Consider the following 14,813-nt stretch of genomic DNA (forward strand, 5'->3'; position numbering starts at 1 on the left):
TTTATTTGATTCATTCTCGATAGATAGTGATATTCTGAAGGTTTATTTTTTTGGAAAAATATTATATGATATGATTTCGATATAATATGAGTGAATATTTTTGATTATTAGAAAACACATATATATGTTTTTTTTACACAATAAAATTTAAAATTAATTTATTTCTTATTATTAAGAAAGATAATTTAGTAAAAATAAATTTTTGATTTAGTGAAAAATTAATACTTTATTATTTTCAATGATAATATAATTTTTATTTCTAACAAATAGTGTTTTCTACTATATGAAAATTGTAAATTTATAAGATTATAGAAAAATATTATAATTGATGCTATAATAAAAATAAGAAAAACATACGGAAATATATTTGATTAATTATACAAAAACTATCTTTTGTATAATATTAAATTTGAAAGATTAAAATTTTCAAAGATCTTCGTTATAAATTCGAAAATAATCGTACAATTTTAAGCTTTGAACTAGTTATATAAACTTGTTCGATTGAATTCGATTATATATAAACATAGTCTAAGAGTTGAATGAGAAACAAATGTATTTTAATTGAACGTCGCTATATGAATGAAATATACGAAAAAATTATTTATGTGGATTAAAATTAGTAGATAAAAATTAATTATCGCGCAAATATAAAGGGAAATGACAAAAGCTGATTTTTTTCTAAATTTTTTTCCAAATCGCGAATTGTCTTATTGTCAAAAATGTTCCGGATTTAATTTCAAGAGAATTAAAAAATATAATCGACCTTTCACGTTGTTAGAGCATCGTATAAAATTCATTTTCAATTTTAAAAAGTGTTTAAATAGTAATATATTAAAAAAAAAAAATCGTCTAAATCAGTGTGTTTCTATGTCTTTTCAATTACAACTTCCTGATGTTATTTAATTAATATTTCATTAAATTATAGCTCCTCATTTAAGATAAAAAAAAAAAAAAAGAATTAAAAGAAATAATATACGATTTTATCATCAATGATTAACAATATTGCATTTGATTTATGATAGTCTAAATATGATAAAATATGGTAATTATAATAAATATTAAATAAGTGCTGAAAATTCACGTCAACTAAAAATATCAAAGGTCGTGACCGATAGGTAAAAATCATCTGTCTAAAAGAAGCGTAGCATCAATTAAGTTAATTAAAACAATATTAAATAACGAAAATTTCTCACAAATAGGATAGGAGAAACAAAAATATTAATTAAGCAAGAATTTTTCATTAAAAATTTTACGATCGTTACGAAAAAAAAAAAAAATGAATAATCGAAAAATTTCGAATGATTTAAAATGAATTACAAGTCAAGAATATCGATTAACAAACGAAGATTCGCAACTACAATAGCGAACTATCAATAGAGTACATCATACATTAATACCTTTATCGGTACAACAAACATCATTGACATCGTTTCTTAACCTTCTAAGTCACAAAGATAATGATGCATATAAATACCTTTTTTCTTTTATAAGTGCAATTCTTGAATTTTATCATCATATTTTTATTTAAAAAAAAAAAGAAAAAAAAACACTATTAACTCGTTTTTTCGACTTGTACTTTTTCGCTTTTTTTGACGAAAAAAAAGAAAAAAAAAGTAAGACTAACTAGTCACAGCGAGCTTCTATCACTAATATATGTATATATACAGAAAACATTATAAATTTTTATCAAAACATGCACTAATAATTCACGAGTGTACGAATATTTTACATCCGAATGTTCCACTATCCAAACCTGAACAGAATGTTTCCTGTCAACAGGCTAACCTTTTTCTCTTATAAATATATAATGTTTACACAATACACAGTTTGGTGTGTTCGACTGAACGATACACTGTCTATAAGTCACTTGCTGAACACACATCTCAAATACGATATTAACCTATTGATGTTTAACAATAATTTATGAATTTGTTTATCATTGCTCTAAACGTGAAAATGTACGTTTGATATCAATCTTTTTCGTAAATCATACAAATTTATAGAATTTGAAGAAAGAAATTTTATATATATATTTTTTAAATTTAGAAAAATTTTTTTAAATTTATAATACTTATTTGTTCAATGGATTAATACGTAAATTGTTAAATTTAATATACTATATTGCAATATTATATATAATATTCATTTTTTTCGTATTCTGAAGTGTATTGTTATTGTTATTGTTAATGCTTAATGATTAAGGATGAAAATCTATACGATAAAAGTATTCATACATTCATTAAAATGAAATAATTTTTTTAAAATTGAATCAAACGATATCAACATTTTGAAACATTAGAAGAATTAGTTAGAATTATTGAGTTATGAAGAGAAAAAGTAAAAGTTATCACATCAAAATTTATAACATTTGTCTTTTTGTAGATCCAAATAAATTGCATATATGTCTAAAACTTTATTATTTACAATATTTTAAATTTTCATTATATATATACATATATATTAATTATATTTCATATAAATAAAAGTTGAAAAAATCAAGATCTTTCCTTTTTTCTTCAACAATTCCAAACAATTTAAACAAATTTTTTACTTCTAATCCTTCTAACATATCAAATAAATTCAAGTCCTTTGCTCCAATTTTAAAAAATTTATTCCGTTTTAAATGATGTACTTTTATCCCTCATTTCATATAACACAGTAAAACTAACAGTAAAATGTGCAAATAGTTCTAACAACCGGAACCAAATAAACAATTATAAGCATGAAATAATTAAAATTAATTACACGTCGAGATAATTGACAACAATTAAAATCTCCAGACAATTGAAAAGTGAAGTGTGAAAGTATAATAAAAAAAAGTCAACAGAAGCACACACGACGCTCATTAATTCGATAAAAATCTTCCGCAAAAATCGGAACAATCTCTCATCATATATCTGAAATGCGTTCGTTCATGATCAGTGGAAGAGTTTGCGAACTATTAATAAAGTTCGAGTGTCTTTGTCTTCAAGGTCGTAGATTTGATGATATCGATGTCACGAGATTCCCAAAACTACCCACAAAATCATGGTATAAATACGCATAGCGTTAGAAAATAACGCAGTTTCGAATCTCGCCCACGAGATCGCATTTCATGCGGAACTTTCCTGGCATCAGTGGAAGAAACCCTTCCTCGTGCATCATCGGCCGTTTCCGGAAGAAGACGATGATGACTAAAAGGATGGCGATTTAAACTCGATAAGCGTGAAAAAATATTGCATTGAGATTGATTCACATTGTGCATGCAACGAATATAAAACATCGTCGAAAATACAATATTTCTGCGTATAAGTACGAATATCCATTTTGCATAGGAATTGCATTTTCCAATTGCATAGGATAATTATATTATAGAATATATTGTGTTCATGTATTTTCTGAATATTTTTGATATTAGAGATTAAAACAGAAAAGTTGATGTAATATTCTGGTTAAAAAATGTAATTTTCTTGTTTTGAATCGAAGTTATGTGAATAAATTAATTGTGCGCAAGCTTGCCAAATCAAATGATCGAAATACGAAAGAAAGGATCGATTCATTATTAATATTAAAAATATTCTTCGTTTCCTTAACATTTCCTTGTTTAAGTAAAAATATATTATTTTTATTTAGATTGTGTAATTTTTCTTTAAATCAAGATATTAAAGATATTAAAGTTAAAAATAAAGTATTTCAAATTATATGTAACACTCGTTTACGATAGCTATAATATAAATTCCTTTTGCCAGTAATTTTTATGATGTCTTGTAATTTTGTTAGTGTACCTCAATAAATAAGCCTCGTATATTTTTGTATACCAACTTTTATTTGTTTTGGCCTCTGAAATCTACGGATGTGTCTTCCACGAATAAATTAACCCTTCGTATATATATATAGGTTAAACATTTATAAAACTAGAATTTTATTCATTTCTTTCTTTTCTAATGTGAAATACAAAATATGTAAAGTCGAAATATAAATTTGTTTTATCTCGAATTATTTGCCCAGTCTTTTATCATCTATGACTCCACAATTCGATACAAGTAATTAATATCTCAATTGAAAAGAAAAATATTAACTCTCTTTCTATAAACCAAATTATTCTAAAAATTTCATCTAATTTCTATATTGAATTTTTCCTTTTTTAAAATAAAGTGATTCTTTGGCTCGAGACACGTGATGAGCTCGTGCTTCTATAGCAATGAAACAACTGAAAATTTGTAATTTTCTAATTATTGATATGAAAAAAATTATTGTTATTTTTTTTATTAATACAATTTTATAAGCATGTTCTTAAATTTCCAATTTAACATTTTTATACGAGATTTATTACGATATTATTTCAAAATATTTTACATCGTTTTTTCCAAAATCGGATTCTTTTTTCATCATCGAACTTCGTAGCTCAATATTTACTTAATCGACAAAAAGTAAGAGTTTTCTTTCGGAAAAATAATATGTATTATATGTACAACAAGTGCAGTTTTATATTGCTGTCAAAGTATCGAGTGAAATTAGTCTTTAATATATTCTGATTAACTTAAAAGCTGATGACGCACTACGCGCGTTCTATACTAGTTTTATCGGATAAAGTCAAAGTATGTATTCCACTTATTCGATACAACCAATGACGCACCATTTACATCCTTTGTTACGAAAGACAATCGATGAAACATTTTATTCGTCCTATACTGTGATACTTTGTTACATTGCAAGAATGGCGTACTATTTGCAGGTTCATACTACTTCTCTTACACAATCGATGATTCTTTTTCCTATACAACTTGTTCGATTCGAGGGAACAAACGACACGCCGTGCGCTTTCTATGCAATTTATCTTGAAACGATTGAAAGAAAGAAATAAAAATGAAATAGAATAGAAAAGAAAATATAAGAATGATTTATATAAATTTAATTATTCATTCATTTAATTATTTAATTATTCATTATGAATAATTTTATGAATTCCAGATTTTATTTATGATTTTTTAAATGTTTATATTTATATTTAATATACTAATATCATTTCTTTTGAAAGTTAAAATATTTTTAAATTTTAGAATTTTTTTTTTTTATTATGTTTTATGAGAAAGAAAGAAATGAAAATGATTTGTCTTTGCGTTCTTCAATTTATTTTTCAATTGGATGTTGAATTGAACTTGTCCTCTTAATTAATTAATAATAGTTATTTAATTTTATATTTTACATGATGAAAATTAGTAATCATTTCGTATATTATTATAATATTGCATAATATTAAATTTTATATGAATATCTAAAAAATTTATGATACGATAATAACAAAATAGAGTGTTTTAGAATATTTAACTTTTGGATATTTTTACTAAGAACTCTTTTTACATTTTTTCAATTACATTCAACATTTTATCCGAATTCAATTCTGCTGAATTTTCTATTTTTCAAAGGTATTTCAAAATGGTGTTCATAATTTTACCATAATTTAATTTATTAAAACTAAAAAATATAATAAAATGGAATAAAATAAGATCTTAAGTCGCAAAGATTTAAACAAAATTCAAATATAATTTACTTAAATGTATAATCATAAAAGAATAATCAAAATCATTATAATAACTAATGACACGATTTAAAAAATTCAAAATGAAACAAAATGAAAAAGAGAAAAAGAAAAAAGAAGGCAATATCATTTTTAAAAATGGGATCAAGTTCAATAATTATATTTTCACGAGTTTCTGATAATTGTCCCTATATGACGTATTTAAGAAAAATTTAGAAAATAAATATAGAAGTGAAATTTTTCTTAAGGAAATAATTAATAAACAAAAAACAAAAAGATATTATTAAATAAAAAAACAAACAAATCCTGAAGAAATTAAATTACCACTCGAAAGATAATAGCAATGGAATTAATCTCAAGTGATTAGATTATATTTCATTATTCTTTTTACTTTAGCACATTATCGTTTAAAGAGAACTTTGATTACTATTTACTTTTATACAATATGAAAAAATAATTTAAAAAAAAAGTAAAATTATAATCATTTATATTTTGCATAATCATCTTTGGTGAAAAGAATTTGTTAAATTAATAAACAATGTTCAATGTCATGAAGAACGCTAGAATGCATAGATTTAATGCGTAAAAATGTGTAAGTTATTCTGTATAATAAAAAAATTCATTTAATTCTTTCGTTTCTATAATATGAAATCTACAGACATATCTCTCGAGATTAATATATTCACGAAACACCTTTATCAATTCTAGAGAACAATAAATAAAAGTTGATATACAAAAATATCGATTAAAAAGCTTATTAAATATTATAAACAATTGAAGTTTGCGCTAGATGAAACAGTCTCAGTCTATTTCTATCTTATTTCATTTAACACCACGCTTCAATCGTTTAGAAAACCGACATTTTTGTAAACTCACTTTTACATTTATTTTAGCTTCCAAAATCGATTCTCCAATAATAATCCACTCCATTATATTAATATTATATTAATATATAAATTGTAGAAGAATCAAGAATAATTAATATAAAATATCAATTTATTAATGGAAAACCAATCAATAATAATAACGCATAAAAGTTTCGTTTTTCAAAATCACGACGAATTCGAATCGAATCAAAATTCTATTTGCAAGATACTTGATCCCATCGGTAATCAGCTTCCATCGCGATCTCCCCAATCGCATATCCCTACACGTCGCATGCGTGTTTATCGTGGTCGCTAGTACGAGGTTGCCAAATATAACCAAGAAGCGTGAAACGCGTGCGCCACGATCGTCTCGTAAGAGTAGACCGAGCTCGACTCGAGCTCGACTAGTCGTCGTGTGGAGCGTCGTTTAAATGTTAAAGCGAGTGGCCGGTTAACTAATGCTTACTCGCTTGCCGGGCTGGTTCATTTCGTGTCACCACAGTTGCCGCTGATGTGGCAAAGGGCCAACGGAAACAAGTACACGCGTAGGCGATTCGCCTGTTAGATTTGCTTCTAAGTAAGCAGGTAAGCTTCGTCAAACGAGAGAATTAAATCTCGGCCAATAATCCTTATCGTGCAAGATTCAAGTCAATAAAAATTATATCGAATAATAATTTTTCTGACCAAGATTCAGTTGGTTCTTGTTCACTCAGCTGCATTAGTCGAAAATTTGGCTTAACGTGTGTTTGTTGTCATCGAAAAGGTTAGTAGCACTGATTCCAATTCTTATGTTGCTATTTTTATTCGTTAGAAAATGACTTATTGACAAATCGTATTAACACGTTCGCTATCACTGATGAAGCATTGTTAATTTAGCGCTTGATATTCTGTATATTATTCGTCGAGAATGTTTCGATAGTTATCACTAATAATGATAAGAATCGATGAATTATCATTACTCACTTATAATTATGAAAAAGAAATATCGATGTTTGTTCGATACGTTCATTGTCAATGTCGTATTATTATTCTCAAGTATCATATACATTAAAAATTATGTCGATAAGATGAGTAGTGATTTTTATATAATTTTCATAGAGGTTCCAATTACCAATGTTGTGAGCATATTGATAATTTATCTATAAAATTAGGAAGGTTCTTATTAATATTTTCTTGGTGAATGTAAGAGTTAAAGATTGATAACAGTTGAATAATAATAATAAATAATTAACGTCTCTGATTTTCTGCTTATTATCGGAATAATTATTATACCGATGATTCTCTCACAATGCATTTAAAAGCCGTTAGTGCCGCCACCTGAACACTGAGTTAATTCGGTAGATGTTATCTATCGAATCTACGACAGAACAGCGATGTCAGCTTTCTCACCGACAAACCGCTACAGTACCAAAATAATAGTTATCGCCACGTGTTGAGGCGGCAGCACTGTTTTTAAGTCCACATTCGAAGCGACAGAATCTAACTATGTGCTTACACGTTAAAAGCTAAGATTAATTTTGCTTGTTTTTTTAAAACATAAATTTTCAAAATAAAAAAAGTTTTAATTATTTCAATTGTACAATCATGTAAAATGATAAAAAATAAATTAATTAAATTATAAAATTTCCATTTATCTCAATTTTTCAAGGTTAAAAAATATCTACTAATATTCTACAATATTCTACCATGCATATTAAGCTACTAAAAATGTGTACAAAATAATTTTTAATTTACTATATCCCAAAAAGTTTTACGTCAATCATTTATGACCGACATGGCAATGCATTAAAACAGAGATGAGCCTCGTCGAACGTGAATACAAACGTACCAAACAAAAAATCTATTCCCAAACCTATTTCACCATCGATCGAAAGAATTTGAAACAATCGAGAAGAAAAATCGAAGATTCCTCTTAATTAACACTTTTTTTTTTTTGCATCGTCGACGTACACTTGGTCGATCCATCAAAATTTAGCCATTTACGCTCATTCATAAATATTTCGTTTCGTTCATTCGCTACCTCAGAAATCGATGTGCCATTAGACTCGGGCGTGACGTCGAGTTTCGCGTCCAGTTCTCTGCTAGGTTGATCATTGCCGTGTTGCACCCAGGCCTCCCATCCCTGTCTGGGCCACCAGGACACCTGGCTCCCACCAGGAATCAACAAGTTCACCTCCTGTTGAGAGAGCATCGTCGACGACGACGAGGACGAAGCCGAGGGTGGTCCACCATCGGCCAGGCCGCCGCCGCCGCCGCCACGCAAGCACCAGCCTCCAGGATGATCCAGGGTGACAACCGTGTCGTGTCTATTTGGGTCGTGGATCGCTCTTAACGATTACGCGATTCTCGTGCCACTCTCACAGGCGCATCTTGCCAAGAGCAACGCCTAAGTATTTCTAAATCCAGGTTCTCTGATCGATTCTGGGTCAACCGTTGGGACGTTTCTCGGGTTACCTTAATCGACGATGCGTAACTGGCACGAAAAATATTATCTTCTGCTGGTAAGATGTTCCGTTTATCAAGACAGGTGTTCTCAAGATAAACATACGAATTATTAGCAATTGCTTCAGATGTATTAAATGTACGTATATATTGGGTTTCAGATCCTATCTATCTGTTTCTAGATAGGTATTTCAGATATACGACGTATTCCAATAGTTTAGATTTTATCTATATGTGTCCAGGATAGGTATACGAATTATTTCAGATATTCCAATAGTTATTGCCGCTTTAGGTCCTATCTATCTGCTTTTTGGATATGTGAATCATTTCGAGTATTCTAATAATCGTACTTCGATTCTTCCTTAAAAGTCTAGATTAATTAAATTCCTGATTAGAACATCGATAGAATATCGGTGATTGACATATTCAAGTAGTTGTACACAGTTCTTACAATATCACTGAATCAGAAAATTAAGATCTTTCGAGAGAATCCTTTCCTTAAAACTCTTCGGATCTCTGGATTATCGATGACATCAATATCTGATTATTTCCAAAATACAAATTATCCCAAGTACAAAATGTACTTAAGCAGTTGTGCATATACATTATTACACACTTCTTTAACAGAAGTGAAGATTAAGATCATTTAATGCATTAAATCTAGATTATACTAGGATTTCTGGATCATTTATATTACCAAGATAGTTCTTCTATCTATCTATTTTCAAGATACGAATTATTCCAATAGTCTTATACACACTTTACATAACACTCGGATGAGATTCTAAATCATCAATGCTACCAGAATCTGTTTCCTTTTGCTCACATTTCCAGCATGCCTTTCATATTAATTATTCCAAATACTCCAATAATTATGCACACTTTAGTATCACCGGATCAACGAGATCCTTCCATTAAGTTCAGACAATTCATATCTCTTCAGAATCATCGACATTACCAGAGGCTACGAATTAATCCAGGGACAACTCTATAGTCAGTTGTACACACTTCACACTGCGATCAGTGAGATCCTTCCTAGATCAGATTCCAGATCAGAATCGCCTCCCTCGTTCGTTCGATCAGAGATTTTCGCGGTCGAATTTGGTGGTCGGAACGGATATAGGATGAAGAAGATGGTTGGTCGTAGATTCCGGCGAACCGGCTTCTCTGCCGCCGCGTTTCCCGACAAAGATGCGGAGGACGACGGCGTTGCGCTGGCCATCTGGCGCAAACTCGCACTAAAACCGCGGCGAAACCGCGTCACGAGTCCCCCTCGAAAATAGTCGCCGGTCGAAAATAGCCGACTCTGGCTAAGAAAGAAGAATCATCGGCATTTGCTCCGGGTACGCGCGTGCTCGCGCTAGTTGCATCGCGGCCTTCTCCAGAGAGGCTCGCGTACTTGTTCCTTCTTCTTCTTCTTCTTGATCTTTTCCTACGTGTCATTTTCCTCTTCTTCTTCTTATCTTTGTTTCATTCTTTCGTGTCTTCTTCGACCGATTCTCGTTTCTCTTCGCTTGCTCGATGACGTATTTATACCCGGTCTATCGAACGAGACGCGCGAGGGAAAACACGGATATCCTTGCTTCTCAGAGATGGCGGGGCAGAGAGAGGGTATTATAGGGATGGAGAGACGATGACGATTCATAGTATGTTTTTTCTGAATTTCTCTTGGAAATATGAAAAGTCTTTTCATACGAAAATTGTTTGATTTCAAATATTCCGATTTTGAGAGGGGAGGGGAGGGGGGAGGGGTGGGATTATTATTCAGTTGCATGTAACAGAATATTTGGATATCAATGTAATTCTTCTTTAAACGGAATTTATATAATTTTATTATTGCCAGCTATGATTTTCGAAGTAAAATTCAAGCAAGGCATATAATGATTATTTTTAATTAATTTCGTTTGATTATCTTTACAAATATCGGTAATAAATGTCAATTTTGGTATTTAATTGTTTATAAAAATAGATATATACAATTTTTATCGATCGAAAAGAAAATTTTAAAATAAAAACGACGTGTTGCTTAATATATCTAATAAAAATAAATAAGAATAACAGGAAAATAAGTATAATATACGATGTTAGGCTGGAAAGCAAGTAATGTGATGAGTTAATAATGGTAGATCAAAAAGATATTTTGTTAAAAATAGTTATAACATTGAATTTGTTTCAAAAATGCAACAAATTGGTATAAATAAAAATATGTAATTTAAAAATATATTGGAAATTATATTGATGTTCAAATTTCTTTAAATAAGAAGGGGAAAACGGAATTTATTTTATTAAATTTCCGTCGTAAAGTCAAACAATTTTCATATAAAATATCCTTTCATATTTTCATTAATTTAAAAAATAATAGTGTACATGTAAATGAATAACGTATACTGTTCACGTGATAATTTGAAAATTTGCGAAAAGGTGATGGGAAAAATACTTGATGTTCGACTAATCGTAGGAGTTAAAATATAAATAAATTAATATACTATTGATTAATACTATTGTTATATTCTTGCAAAATTTTTTATAAATAAATTATTGACTATTTAGACTATGTTTTTAGGAAATATTAATATAATATAATTTAATTTTTAGTCTTGTAATAAAATATTTATTCGTTATTCACAATTATCTGATATTATTTTGCAAAAGAATTAACTATATCTGATCATTAAATTCTAAATCTCATAAAATTGGATAAGAATCGTTAAAATCTTACAATAGTTATAATAAATTATAATTATCACGTTACAATAATTAAAATCATTTATAATTAATAATATTCAAGTACGAATTATTTCTAACATTGGATTTCGATCATTTACAAATAATTCTCTACAGATACGTTCGTAAATAAAAAATTATAACGAACGATATTGTTTGAAGTTTTAATTATAGAATAAACTAATATTTGTTTTTGTGCTTTAATTATTCAGTAAATAATTAAATTTTATTTTATTAAAAAAATATAAAAGAATAATTCACAAATGATAAAAGAAAAAATTGGCTAAATAGATTTATTCTTTTTTTATTCATTATTATCATTAAATTCATGTCATGTATTTGAAAGTATAATTTTAAAATATAAAATCTGTTTTAATAAATGTCATATTTAATCTTCAACTGATGACATGATATTAATTTGATATATTTCGAAATTGACAAATATGTCTTTATTTATTGATCATATATATAATAATTGTTTTATCAATATTGGAAATAAAATTTGTGACTTGTTTATTAACCAATTACTTTAAAAGACAATTATTATTTTTTATAAACATAACAATGCAATAAAAATAAATAGTTCGATTCTGGCAACAGTTTATGCAGACAAATCTTCACAAATCTTCAATTTGAAAACAAATTAGATTAAAAGAACGATCGAAACAATAAAAAGTTACATTTCTTTTTTCAATAATATTTTATAATTTTTATTAAATTATGAACAATAAAATAAACAAATATTATAATACATACATTATAATATAATAAAAATTGAAATAAATATTTAGAATCATCTCATTGTGTAACGTATCATTTTGACATGTCATATCGTTAGTTGAAGGTTAAACTTAATGAATATCAAATGACTCATGAAGGACGTATTCAGAAATCATGTCGGCAAGACAATATCTGCAAATCTCAACCTATTTTCATAGACATGTACTCATGAAATATTCTTGGATATCTGTGGAGAATCCATAGAATCGTAGATATAGACGTACAATAAATATATTATAATATGCGACACACGATACAGTATTTCGCATACAATACAAACAATTTATGCAAATTATCTGCAGACGATATCTATAAGTCTGTGCATGTTTTCACGAGGAAACTTTTTATTCGTTGCATGTAGTCTATAACGTATCATTCCTGCCATTTATCGTTGCTCATACTTTTAAACTTTTCGTTCTTCTTAGTTACTTGTTAGTAACTATAGAAGATAATAATTATCAAAAATACTGCAGAGAAAGTCAAATTATCAGTTGTCTTCATTCTAATATGCACACAAATTCCACGTTTTTAATCCTTTGCCCTTTGGCAACTTTTTCATTCTAGGAAATTTAATTATTCAAACGTTCGCCTCGAGGATGACAAAAGCTTTCAAAATTAATATAACAAAAATAAATTATATATTATGTTATAACGATGTGAATTTTATCAAGATTTACGTTTGAAATAAGACTTTCACTCTAGAGAATTTAATTTACCACAAGGATGAAACTAACTAATTATAGAAATAAATTTATATATTAATATAGCATTGGTATCATATTTCTTTATAACCTTGATATAAATTTTACAAGGATTCGCACTTGGAAACTTTTTCACTCTAAGGAATGTAGTTACTTTAAGTATGTTTACTACGAGGATGATGAAAGCTTTCGAAGCTATAGAAATAAGTTCCACGTAATGTTTTAATCCAGTATTTCTGTACTAACCTTGAATTAAGTTTAAGTTTTATAAAGATTTTTTTGTAAGGATATGTTAATGATAATATGTTAAGTGATATGATAATTTTACAAAAAAGAAATTTTGAAATATACTATATGTACATATATTTATTATATTTTAAATAAGGGAAATAGTTTTGCAATTTCCAGAAAACATGAACACTTTACCTAAAATCCTAAATGATATAAGAAATAAATTTGCAACATATCTGTTAATTTTCTGAATCTTTGTACGAAATGGCGAAAAAAATTCCAAATCTTTAATTCAGAATATTTATAAGAAATACTATTAAAAAAAAAAAAAAAAAAATCGATAACAGAATACAGAGATATGAATATAAAACGAAAACTAAATTATTAAAAATATTTTATAAATAAAAAGAATATATAAAATGTATCACACTGTAAATCTAACACTGTAAAATTTTAAAACGATTAACTAAAAAATTGAAAGAATATTTAAAAATATAAAAAATCGTAAAATAAACAATAATATCCCCTCCAACTTTCCAAATGTCAAAATCAATCGAAAGAGTACCACAGTATCTGCCACTATGCACGATACTCTCGTATATAATAAGGAATAAAGGGTATCAGGGGATGCAAAATACACGAGGAGCCAGAGTTTTCTCTTCGATATCTAGCCCGAGTCGTTCCCGTGTATGTATATATATATATATCACGATCACACGTCTATTAAAAATGTGTGGTTCATATCAAACAATATATTGAATGAAATAAGATGCATCATCGAGAATGCAAACGACGTACTTAGACATCGGTTGTCGACACCATTCGACTCACCTGACTTCTTGAGGATGGCGAGCGATGCCTATGCCGGTCCTGGCTGGTCGACGACGAGGCATGATGTCGATAGATCCTTGCACGCCTAGAGGAAGTGGGATGCGCCAGACGATCACGATCGCGATCACGATGACCACCGTGTTGTCGGCCGCTGCTCGGCGATCGGCGATGGCTCCGCTTGTAACGCCTTTCCTGGCTGGTTCCGCGGTCGTGCTGACGCGATCTCAGCACGCGTTCGCCGCTGAAATTTAGATTTATCGCGGTCGTTGATGAGATACGGTTGTTTGCGTGCGTTTAATTGGCCGATTGGAGATAGGTAATTTGCAATTGGTAGATGAGTGGAAATTGGAGGAAGCGATTAATGCGATGGTTAATAATGATAATGGCAAAGTGGAATGTGTAAAGGTTGGGGGAGAGAATTTTTAAAACGATCTTTAATTTTTCGTATTTGCACACACAGGATGTTTGAAAACATAGGGAAATTCATATTTCATCTTTCACGAGAAGATGGCAAAATAGCAGAAATAGCAGAGCAATAATCTCCGTTTCGCCTGAGTAAAGGAGGATTCTTTCTAAATTATGAGGATATATTTTGTCAATGGTTAATACTTACACTGTTATATGTTCATTTATTTTTCTTATTATTTTTCTTTGCGATTTGATTGCGATGTGACTGTTTCGGTCAATGTGAAAATACGTTTGATGTAAGGATAACAGATA

General features: G+C 28.8%; 1 long non-coding RNA gene across 1 annotated transcript; it reads left to right on the forward strand.

Annotated features, from left to right (window-relative positions):
- The first annotated feature begins 6,758 nt into the window (after positions 1-6,758).
- On the forward strand, positions 6,759-8,011 carry LOC147658680 (uncharacterized). The gene is made up of 2 exons (XR_015292712.1): positions 6,759-6,969; positions 7,073-8,011. It is a non-coding gene; the product is annotated as an uncharacterized LOC147658680 (long non-coding RNA).
- The last annotated feature ends 6,802 nt before the right edge of the window (positions 8,012-14,813 follow it).

This window comes from Apis florea, unplaced genomic scaffold (genome assembly GCF_048593485.1).
Source record: "Apis florea isolate Af1SG1 unplaced genomic scaffold, ASM4859348v1 contig_1789_pilon, whole genome shotgun sequence".
Classification (NCBI taxonomy): domain Eukaryota; kingdom Metazoa; phylum Arthropoda; class Insecta; order Hymenoptera; family Apidae; genus Apis; species Apis florea.